Raw genomic sequence first — 10,790 nt, 5'->3', positions numbered from 1 at the left:
TTTACATATGGTGTTAAATTATGATATAGATGACTTTTTTAACATGAGAGCCATTTCCAAAAAAGCCGTTTTTTCTTTCAATGTTTGATGCTCAATCTGTCGTTCAAATAAAAAAATATTTCCTTGGAGCTCTTAAAGTATGTGTTCTGAGGAAAATAGTGTATGCCTTAGAAATCTGCTCGCTTATGCTGCCAAAATAGGCCAGAAACAATAAATTAACCAGATGCCTGTACCGGAGGCTAATCGTTTAGGGAGGGCTTAGTAGAAGTCCTCCTTGGATAATGTTGCTTCAATGAAATAAAATTACACGAGTGGTCCTGAATTCAAAAACAATTTTCCTAATGGATGGGAGTTAGCTGCAACCCCTTTGTCTCCTAGAGAACGCTGCACTTCAACATCTAAGAATTGTTCGAATAAAGCCTGTTGTTGCCCAGCATTTGAGGGGGCAGGAATTGTGAATGTTGAATTTACCATACGAGACATTTCGTTGACTGTTTTTGTTGAATTGCATTTGGTTATTAGTTCTGTTCTGCCTTTTTGACAAATAGACGTGACTCTTTTTGCTTATGATGCATGCTAACAAACAAGAAAAATACAGTCGACTGAAAACATCGGACAGGTTAAAGAGAATTGTTAAAAAGGTTTTATTACATCTATTTTTATGGTTTAGCTTCTATTAAAAGTAAGTTTCTCGATTTAAGCCTGCATACAGACTGTTCTTTTTGTTGCGAAAGAGTTTTGTAAAGTTTGCAAAATAGCGTCCACTTTTGAGTTCTGAGATCTTACACAATAACTCTATATCTACTCAACTCAACTCAAAACATTTCATTCACAGCAATAATTAACTACTACATTTATATTTAATACTTGAACCACAAGTAACAAATAGCTTTTTACAAAAAAGGAAAATTATATACAGTAGGTAGTTCGAAGTCTAGTATGTTTGCTGTCGGACATATGAAAAGAAATTACAAGGAGCTATCTAGGTCAAATGCCCAATTTGACGTGTATAGGTGACCGATTTCAAGAGAAGAATGTGAAGGAAAAACAAAAGGAAGGAACATCATGAAAATATAGGGTTAGTATAGTAAGAGATGTAAATTGGTTGTACTAAAACACAATAGTGAGATGCATGGTGGTAATAAATATTTAATGATAATGTTCATAATCGGGTTCAAATAAGTATGTCAGTTTGACTTTAAAAAATAATTTTTCAGGTTTTTGATTTAAGATGACTTATTCGGTAACTTTTTAATTTGCAATGGCAGGGAATTCCAAATTTGACTCCTTCATATACAATTGACTTTTGTTTATACTTTGTCAAGACCAAAGGGAAAGAGAAGTTGTCATTTGAAGACTGTCTTGTTTCATGCTGATGACGTATATTTCTTTTAATGAACAGGTTGTTGAATAGGTCATTACTGCTTTCATGATAGATATCAAACATGAATTTAGCAACTTCAAGTTTATACATGTTATCAAAGTTGAGAAGATTATGTTTTTTGAAAAGTGGTTCACTATGAGATTGGTATTTAACGCTCTGCGAAGGGTAGATATTAATGACTCCAGATTAGTTTTATAAGCACCTCCCCAGTTTAGTATGCCACAAAGTATGTGAGATTGGATAAACTATTTGTAGACTGTACATAGTGTGCTTTGAGGTACCAATTGTCTTGTTTTGTATAGTAAGCCAATGCTCTTTGAGATTTTAATATTTAGTTGCTTAATATGTTGTTTCCAATTTAAGTGTTTGTCAATGATTATGCCAAGATATTTAGTGTAGTCTTTTTGTACTAGTTTTTCGTAATCAATTTGAAAGACAATAGGTTTATCAGGCCTTTTTTGATGCGGATTTATAATCAGAAAATTTGATTTTGATACATTTAAGGAAAGTTTACTGGCCAGTAGCATCGGAGATATTTGCTAATTCTGAGTTCACCTTTTTCTCTAAGGTTTGTAGGTTTTTGTGTAAAAAAAGAAGGCTTGTATCATCTGCAAAGAGGTGAAAATCCTGCTTTTGTAAAGAAATGTTGATGTAATTAATGTATAGAAGAAAGAGAAGTGGACCCAAGACAATTCCTTGTTGAACTCCACAGTTAATAGAGAGATCTTTTGCCAATTTGCCATCAACTGAGACAGTTTGTTTTCGTTCTGTAAGGTAGAATTTAAACCAAGAATGGGCAATTCCTCTTATTCCATAGTGTTCGAGCTCATCTAGCAGGATACCATGATTAAAGACTGTATCAAAGGCTTTAGAGAAGTCTAGAAATATACACCATGAAAAACGTTTTCCTTCAATGTTTTCAACTAGCTTTGTGCAGAGATCTAAGATTGCCAATGTTGTTGATTTACTTTTTTGAAATTCAAATTGATGCTTGAAAATTATTCTTTGAAAATAAAATTATTGATGCTTGAAAGGCAATGAAATTGTGTACCTCATGAGTTTTACGGGTAAGTCATATGATTCATTGGCTTTAGTTTCGTCTAAGTTGGCAACTAAGTCAGTAACTTCTTGAGGTGTAACTGATTGAATAAAAAAGCTTCTTGGGTTTGGTGTTTTAAGATAATCTTTAAACTTCTTGGTGGGGGGGGGGGGGGGTCATTTTGTCATCTATTTTTTGTGCAACAGTTGTAAAATATTCGTTGAAACAGTTTGCTATGATTTTATTATTAGTGGTCAATTTACCATTATTTGAAAGGCAAAGGTCATTGGAGTGCTTTTTCTGCTTTTCAATGATATCATTAATGCCAGACCAAACCTTTTTCGAATTATTTTTGAATTTGTCAAAATAGGAAATTTAATAGATCTTTTTGCTTTTTCTTATCAGATAATTTAGAAGGTCTCTATATCATTTTTATTTTTGGTAGCATGTTTCGGTAACACCGAAAGAGTGGATTTTGCTTAGTTTCAGCTTTGCATGAACTTTATTTTAGCATTTTTTCTTGGTATCTCATGCATCCACGACTGCAAGTGACTAGAAATAACAGTATAACTGTAGTATGAAGAATTGATTAAACAACTGAATTTACTGGTTGTTAGGGCTCTTGGCGGCTAGTAGAGCCAAAGAAGATGTCCTAAAATTCAAAGTTAAAAAATCCTTCAGGCACATTTTTTCTCCCAGGCATGTCTATAACTGGCCCCTTCAGGTTTTATCCTCCACGCAAAGGACACCAGACTATCAGTTCAGTTTTATCTGTGAACAAGCTTAAGCATTTGAATTTGCAACGCTTATTTCCCAATCTTCTCATTGCATTAAGTTTGTTTCTGACTTTGCCTTCTAGTGTTGCATCAGGCGAAATATCGTCCAGTAAGCTCAAATTCATAAAGTATTATTTTCGCTTTACCATTGATCAAAACAGGCTTAACTCACTGATTTCAATGTCCATGCAAACTGAAATTGTCAAAAAACTTGACTTTAGCTCAATAATTAACCTTTTTACAGATGCAAAGTCTTGAAAATTGTTTTTTTAACTATCTAGACAATTACCGAAAGCTACTAGCTCTGTTAAAGATACATAAATGGGGTTAATACTATTACTTCTATCTTATTTTATTTTAAAGGCTTTTGCGACTATTGTTTCCATTATTGAAAGGTTTTGAATATGGAGAAGCTGAATTGCTGCTTATCAACTTTTGATTAAGTTATTATCTGTGGGCCAATAAGGTCGTGGGCCCCCGGGTCAGTGACGCCCCTTCCCCCCCCCCCCCCTTTCCTCAGCACTGTGCATAGGTCAAGCAAGGAGTGATTGGCTCTCGAAGGGACAAACAAGTTTCTAGATTCAGAAAATACAGACCAGATAACTGCCTAGAATCGTCACTCGACTATTCTGTAGAGGACCGAAAGACAGTCAGCAAAACAAATGCCCTGTCTTCTGCATGTTGTTGGTATTAACGGGGGCAGATTTAGGACGGACGTTGCTAAAGAATTTACCAAAGAAACTATTTATTGAAAATTTTGATAGTTTCCATTTTATATTTTTGTTGTAAAAAACTAACTTATGCTACTGCATAGGTTGCTATAGACTGGATCCGCCTCTGGGTGTGAGTGTCGATAAGTTTTTTCTCTTTACGCAGAGCAGCGAATGGTCGGTATAAGCCCCGTTTTTCCAGAAAAACGAGAAAAGATATTTAACAGATTTTTGTTGTAATAATAGCTATTAGTATGGTGATATCTGTAATATGAATTAGATTCTGTTTCTAGTTGTATTGGAGACGGGGGTGAGCGTCGATAGGTTTTCCCCTTACGCAAAGTAGCAAATGGTCGGTATAAACCACGTTTTCCAGAAATATGAGAAAAGTTATTTTATGGAATGGTATGGAATTCCCCCTGGCGCAGCCTGTTATGGAATTCCCCCACGATTTATCAACATCTTTAGAAATCTGTATGATGCCTCGACTTGCTGTGTCAAGACTGAATCTGGCACAACTGATTTCTTCAGTATCGAGACAGACGTGCGCCAGGGGTCTTTTCCTATCGCCCTTCCTGTTCATATTGGTAATAGACTTCGTTATGAGACTTGCTATGGAAGGTCACAACTTTGGCATTGTTTGGAAAGACCAGAAACGACTCACAGTTTTTGATTTCGCAGATGATATAGGTTTGCTCGCTAACACGATACCTGCACTCCAAAAAATGACCACAAACCCAGAAAGGGAAGCCGCTAAAGTTGGGTTACGTATCAGCTCAGAGAAAACTAAGACTATACGAAGGTGAATCGAGTCACAAATGTTGGGAAAACGGTGGCTGGAGAGGAATACTTGCCTTGGCAGTGTTTTGGGTAAGGATGGTGGGAGCGATGAGGACGTGACGGTACTAATCGGAAAAGCATGGTCCGTTTTCAAGCGACTACGACCAATATGGACAGCACCAACTTTGGACAGCAGTGTTAAACTCCGTCTATTTAGCTCTATTGTGGTACCAACAGTTCTCTATGCGGCAGAAAGATGGAGACACACATCGAAAATTAGCAACCAACTCAACGTATTCTAACAGCGATGTCTTTGACTTATTCTGAACATCTGTTATCTTGATCGTGTTACCAAGACCTGAAAAATCAAAAATAAAACGACTATAAGCAAATGTTGCAGAACGAAGAATGAGGATAGCGAGACATGCCTTCCGAATGAATGAAGACCGTAATCCCAAGATCGCAAAGCACTGGATACCACCATATGGAAGACGTAAAATTGGACGACCTCGAAACACCTGGAGAAGAGCGTTGGAGAATGATCTGAGGAATTTGGACGTGTCATGGGAGGATGCTCAAGAGGAAGCCCGGGAACGACATGGATGGCGGTTGCTTGTTGTCCGATGTGCAGAAATGCACGGGCGGAACTAATTGCTAAGTGCTAAAGTAAATTAAGCATATAATCAATTAAATTTTACCTCTGACTTAGTTGAGCTTAGCTTGCCATCAATGGAATCCCAGATGGACGAATAAAACAGAGTTTTTGGAGATATTATCTCAAATGAAACTTTAAATAAAGTTGTACTATAAAACTAGCACGACACTTGTCTTCTCTCGTGATTGTCTGATATTTGCGTAATTGCAACCTTTCCTTTTATCATATACTTGTCCATTATCTATTCAGTCCAAGCGATCTCTTTTATTTCTCTGAACCGCATTAGAAATCGTTCTAATGGGATGAGGTTTTATATCTCCTTCAGCAGATTAAATTGAACATGCCCAAAGCACTTGTCTAAACAAGAAAAACGGAATGAAAGAAAATTTTTATCATGGAGGAAGAGCCTTTAATGAAGAAAAATGAAAGGTGCACACAGAGAAAGAATTTTTTTTAGTTCTATTTGCTCATTAACAACATTTTCCTTGATTGAAAAACCACTATTACATTGATTGACGATTCGACTGACACTCAATGTCATTTATTTGTGTATGACGAGAAAGAAGGCCATTGTAGCGGAAAGGTTTCAAATTTCCTCAATACGGATTTTTTCCCTAGCTTTGCAATGTCAGCCATCTCTATAGAAATAGATTTGATGAGCCTTTTTATTTGTATTTGTGAATTATGATGAAATATTCTCATTATTGATGATATAAAAAGATTTTAAATGGCCTGTTTAAGATTAAGCAACTCTTTCTCGTGAGAGCTTTTTGGTTATTAGCATTTAATGAAAACAACTCTTAAATCCGGATATTAGTTTTAGTTGGCAGCAATCATAAATTCTTCTTATTTTTATGATTTATGTTCCAATAACATTGGTATTACTTGATATTTCACTTTTCTAAACATAGTAAAAAAGAATTTTTATACGTAAACTTTTACATGCTGTCCCAAAAGGTGCTAATTAATCTTGGCATCATGTCTTAAAAATTCTAATTGATCTTCAGACATTTACATGACGAAATCCCGGTTAAGCGAAATATCTAGCAATGAAGATATTGAGGTGCCTGAGGATCACAAGCTAAGACAAAGAGCAATCCGTGTCATCTACTTGATTTCCTTCTTTGGTGCAATAGGTGAGAGAATTTGTGCCATTCAACTAATGTTTCTTAAACTTTGAATAAGCATTTTAAACAAAATTGTACTCTTAATGGAACATGTTCAAATGTTGAAAAGAAAGTAATAAATTTACAGAAACAAAATTTCCTACTGAGCTGCTTTTACTCTTTGCAGCGTATAAAATTACAATGCCATCACTCTGGCTCTATATGAAAAAGGTATGGTTAAAAGTCTACTATGTTCTTTTCTTATCAAATTTTAGATTAGCAATATTTTTTCAAAGGTAGAAGGACATAACATGAAGATATTTTTCTCTGGCATTGAAACTTCTTCAATCGAGCACTTCTTTGCAATAAACAAGTAATTTCTAAAAAGTGCTTTCTTAATAATGAATATTAATAAGCGTTCTTGTCAGCCTAAAAAATCAAGATGACCATGAACGTATCTAGCAAACTCCTGGAAATTTTTCCTTGCCAGTTTGCCCTAAACGTACCAATCTTTAAAATTTTGGTTGGTTTTACAGATGTTTCTTGCTCACGTCCCCTTTTAGCTTGATCAGCTGGTGAAACCATGGTATCTTGGTATTGCTAATGGTGGCTACAATCTCGGGCAGCTGATTGGTTTGGTTACTTTTAGGGCATGGCATTTACAGCAGAATTTCCTGAAAGCAATGGACCAACCATGCTTATAGTGGCAAGATTTGTAACCGGTTTGTCTAATGGTACAATAATCTTGCTTTTCTTTCACTGAACAGATATACAAATTTGCGCTTTTTTTTCATATAACTTTGGATAAAGACTTCCAAAAAAATTTCCGTTGAAATGTATTTCATTTGAATTGGTCTTACCAATTTCTCGAAGGTGGTATACACGACATGGGGACACAGTGGTTACCTAACAGTGCCCTGGTACTTCTCCCAAGTGCTAGAGGGCATTTGGCTCTGAAAGCGGGATTATCTCTATAGCCAGAACCCAAAACCCTTGGGTCTGCAGTCAAAACATTGTCGTACCTCACTAAGCCAGCCCGACTTTACACGGCTCTTCTCTGCTTTGTTGAAGCGATATTTCCACATAGAGGAACATAGCAATTAATTATTGATAATCTGTAAGCACAACTTTCAGATAATCAAGACTATTCATTGTATTCTATTCAATAAATATTTTGCGTAACACATGTCAAACTGAAAGGTGCCTATATCCTTGTAAAATGTTTGTACTATTTATCTAATAAATGGATTGGTTTCATAATAAAAATTGAAATATTTGGTTACTAGGTGAAGTCGTTGTTTGTCCCACTGTCTTGGCACATTCATCGAATCTAAAGGAAAGAAAAATAATCTTTCCTTCCCTTTTCACATTTTACGCATTAGGATATGCAGTTGGGCCAGGGTAATGTTTGAGCTTTTATTTCAATCAAGTTAAAAAGACGAGCATTGCTGTGCATCAGAAGCACAGTGAGTTAAGAATGAAAGTGCAGTACTGTTACTGTTTATCTATTTCGGAGAATGCCCAAATCCAGATGGATCAAGGGTTATTCAAAGAGAAAATGTTACAATGTCACAAATTCAAGCACTTGAATCTTTTTTGTTCAACTTTTGCATTCTACTGTTGAAAAGAAACCAAAAGCAACGGTAGTATTAGCATAATCAATAAAAATAGTTCTAGTGACTATGATATAAGAGCCACTGTCCAAAAAAGTCTTTCTTTTGACTTCAATGTTGACATGGGCGTTGTAAACCCTTAAAATTTGGCCTAGGTTTTGTCATGCATTAGAGTTACTTCTACCCCCAAAAAAATTTATTTTCCTCTTCAAATTTTTTATCAATAGTAATTTTTAATTTTTACCATGTTTGCCTAAGTTTATAATGGAATTAATGAAAAAGTTTTTATCTATTGATTGGGTAACTTTCCAATTTTTATCACGCGCAACTCAATGATTTTTTTAGGGTAAATTTTCAAAGTTCAGTTTTTCAAGCTAATTAGTTTTTGTGGGAAAAATGTAGTTTTAAATCAGAAACTTGGCAAGTTTCTCTTTTTTGGCCCATTTAGCAAGCTGCTGAGATTTTCCAGATACAAAGTTACCAGTCTCGTATCATGTGCTGGCTGGTAAATGTTCAGTTCTCTTACTATCAATCGCTAACAAATATATTTTGGCATTGAAATGCACCTTCTGGAGGATTAAAAAGATCTTTAAACATGTCTCTGCTTTCTTGCATCGGTTTTTATTCCTCCCAGCTACTGCCGGACAGTACCCAGTATATTTCCAGCTTCTTTTTCCATCAACTCGGTATGAAGTCTGCTACCCTGTCTTCAGAATCAGTGAAACCTGAGGGCAATAGCTTCGTTCATGCCTGGGCAAGTTGTCTTGTTAAAGTTCAGGAACTTTTAGAGACCTTGGACCTGGGGGGGGTATATGGGAGTGTTACCCACAACCCAAATTCTGTCGCTCAGCAATAATTCAGGTAAAACGTATCTATATCCAAGAAAAATTTGAATCAGGAAAACTAAGAAGCAAACAAACGGTTTCCTTTTCTACGTGGCACAAAAAAGGTCGAAGAGTTTACAGTCAGACAGGCAATAGGTTTAAGATAATCATCGACAGGGGCATTTTTGCTGTGAATGGAAACTGCCGAACCGTCTATAGCTGTTATTTACATTAAGGGACCTAACACGATGACACCTATGACAGAAATTTCAAAGAACGCTCTAGCAACGTATCGTGCGAGACTATCTTCGAACAGAAAAATGAGCGGTAAGTTCTGGATTGATTTGAGAGTCACTAATTTTGACGTTTAAAGAAAGTTTGAAACAAGAAGAATTTCATATGGATTTTATAAAAACACTTTTTGTTTGCACTTGCAGATCCTTAAGTCACCAAAAGAAGTTGAACGGTCAATTCCTCATTGCAACCAAAAAAAGAAACAAATTCAATGCTAACTATCATTATCAATTGCCACTCAAACATGTGATTCTGACGTTTGGGAATATTGTTGATTAATCTAAAATATTACTCAGTTTTCGGAGGGGTTACGACAGTGGTACGAAGCCGTAGCAAGTTAAATACAACATAAATTAATTTGATAAAATCAAAATGATGTAAGAGGATAACTTAGATCTTAGTTCAAATAAGAGGCAAAGAAGAGAATTTGTACTATCACAAATCACTTACTTCATTTTATTAATACATATGTATACAGTGGTGATCCCTTATGCCGTGCATCTATTTTATTGCTGTTTCCAGTACAAACCCTTACTTACACTTTTTAGACAACAACAAGCAATAAAGGCACGCAGATCCTTTCTGAATTAGCAGGAGGACAATAAGCAGGAAACGCAAGTTGCTAAATCTCATTTATCTGATACATGCAAATTAAAGCCCGCATAAAGACTAGAGGATGTCTTCCAGATTATCTTCATTGAGAAAAATGACCTTGCTTACCAAAAAAGGATCTGCAGGATACTTTAGATGTAGAACCGGTAGATGCATCATTGACTTGCTTGGGAAAGTTGAGGTGGGTTTCTGAAACCATGCCAGGTTTAGTGAGCAAAACTACTAGTGAAACTCAACTTGATACAAGGAGTGCATATAAAGAGCTGTTTGATTCCTGCTATTACATAATGATGATACAAAAGGAAACCAGAGAGTTAGCCAAATCAGAATGAAATGTCATGAAGAAAAAATTTGTCGAAGACCTCTAACATTAAGAATAGAGAGTAAAGAAAGATATGGCGTTTTGCTTTGCATGTAAAGGAGGATAAGGCATTTTCCTATGCATGTAAAGGAGGTTAAGGCGTTTTTCTATGCATGTGAAATATTTGGCAAAGCCAGGTTTGAAAGAAAAAGATTAGAACTGGCCTTGATAGAGACAAACAAACAGTGGTCCAAAATGAGAGGCAGTCATGGAACGAGCAAATTAGGCAAACCTGAGACTCAGTTTAGCTGCATAGCTTACCTGGTAGCCCTTGAAGACTTTGAAAACTTTGTACTTGAGGATAGCCACGTAGATCTTCTTTTTCAAGCTTCATCGAAGACGTTATGACCATGCTGTTTGATGTGGCTAAATCTTGCTTTTCATAAAAATGATGATTATGAAAGTGAACGCTTTCGACAGATTGTTTATCTGCTAGATTTACATTACTCTTTCATGCAATCTTGACGGAATATGTCACCCTTTTGGGAGAGGAAGTGCAGGGACGGTGCTAGAAAACATTCTTAGGGAGATGTCAAGTGTCAGGTTGCTGAGTAGGAGATTTTTCAATTTGATAATATGAAGACACAAAATAGAAAGTCGAAAGTAGAAGAAACCTTCTCCCCCGTTTTCTAACTA

The sequence above is a fragment of the Rhopilema esculentum genome, chromosome 15 (assembly GCF_057945365.1).
Source record: "Rhopilema esculentum isolate cy_ngs chromosome 15, ASM5794536v1, whole genome shotgun sequence".
NCBI classification, from domain to species: domain Eukaryota; kingdom Metazoa; phylum Cnidaria; class Scyphozoa; order Rhizostomeae; family Rhizostomatidae; genus Rhopilema; species Rhopilema esculentum.
This window is presented reverse-complemented; position numbering follows the sequence as displayed.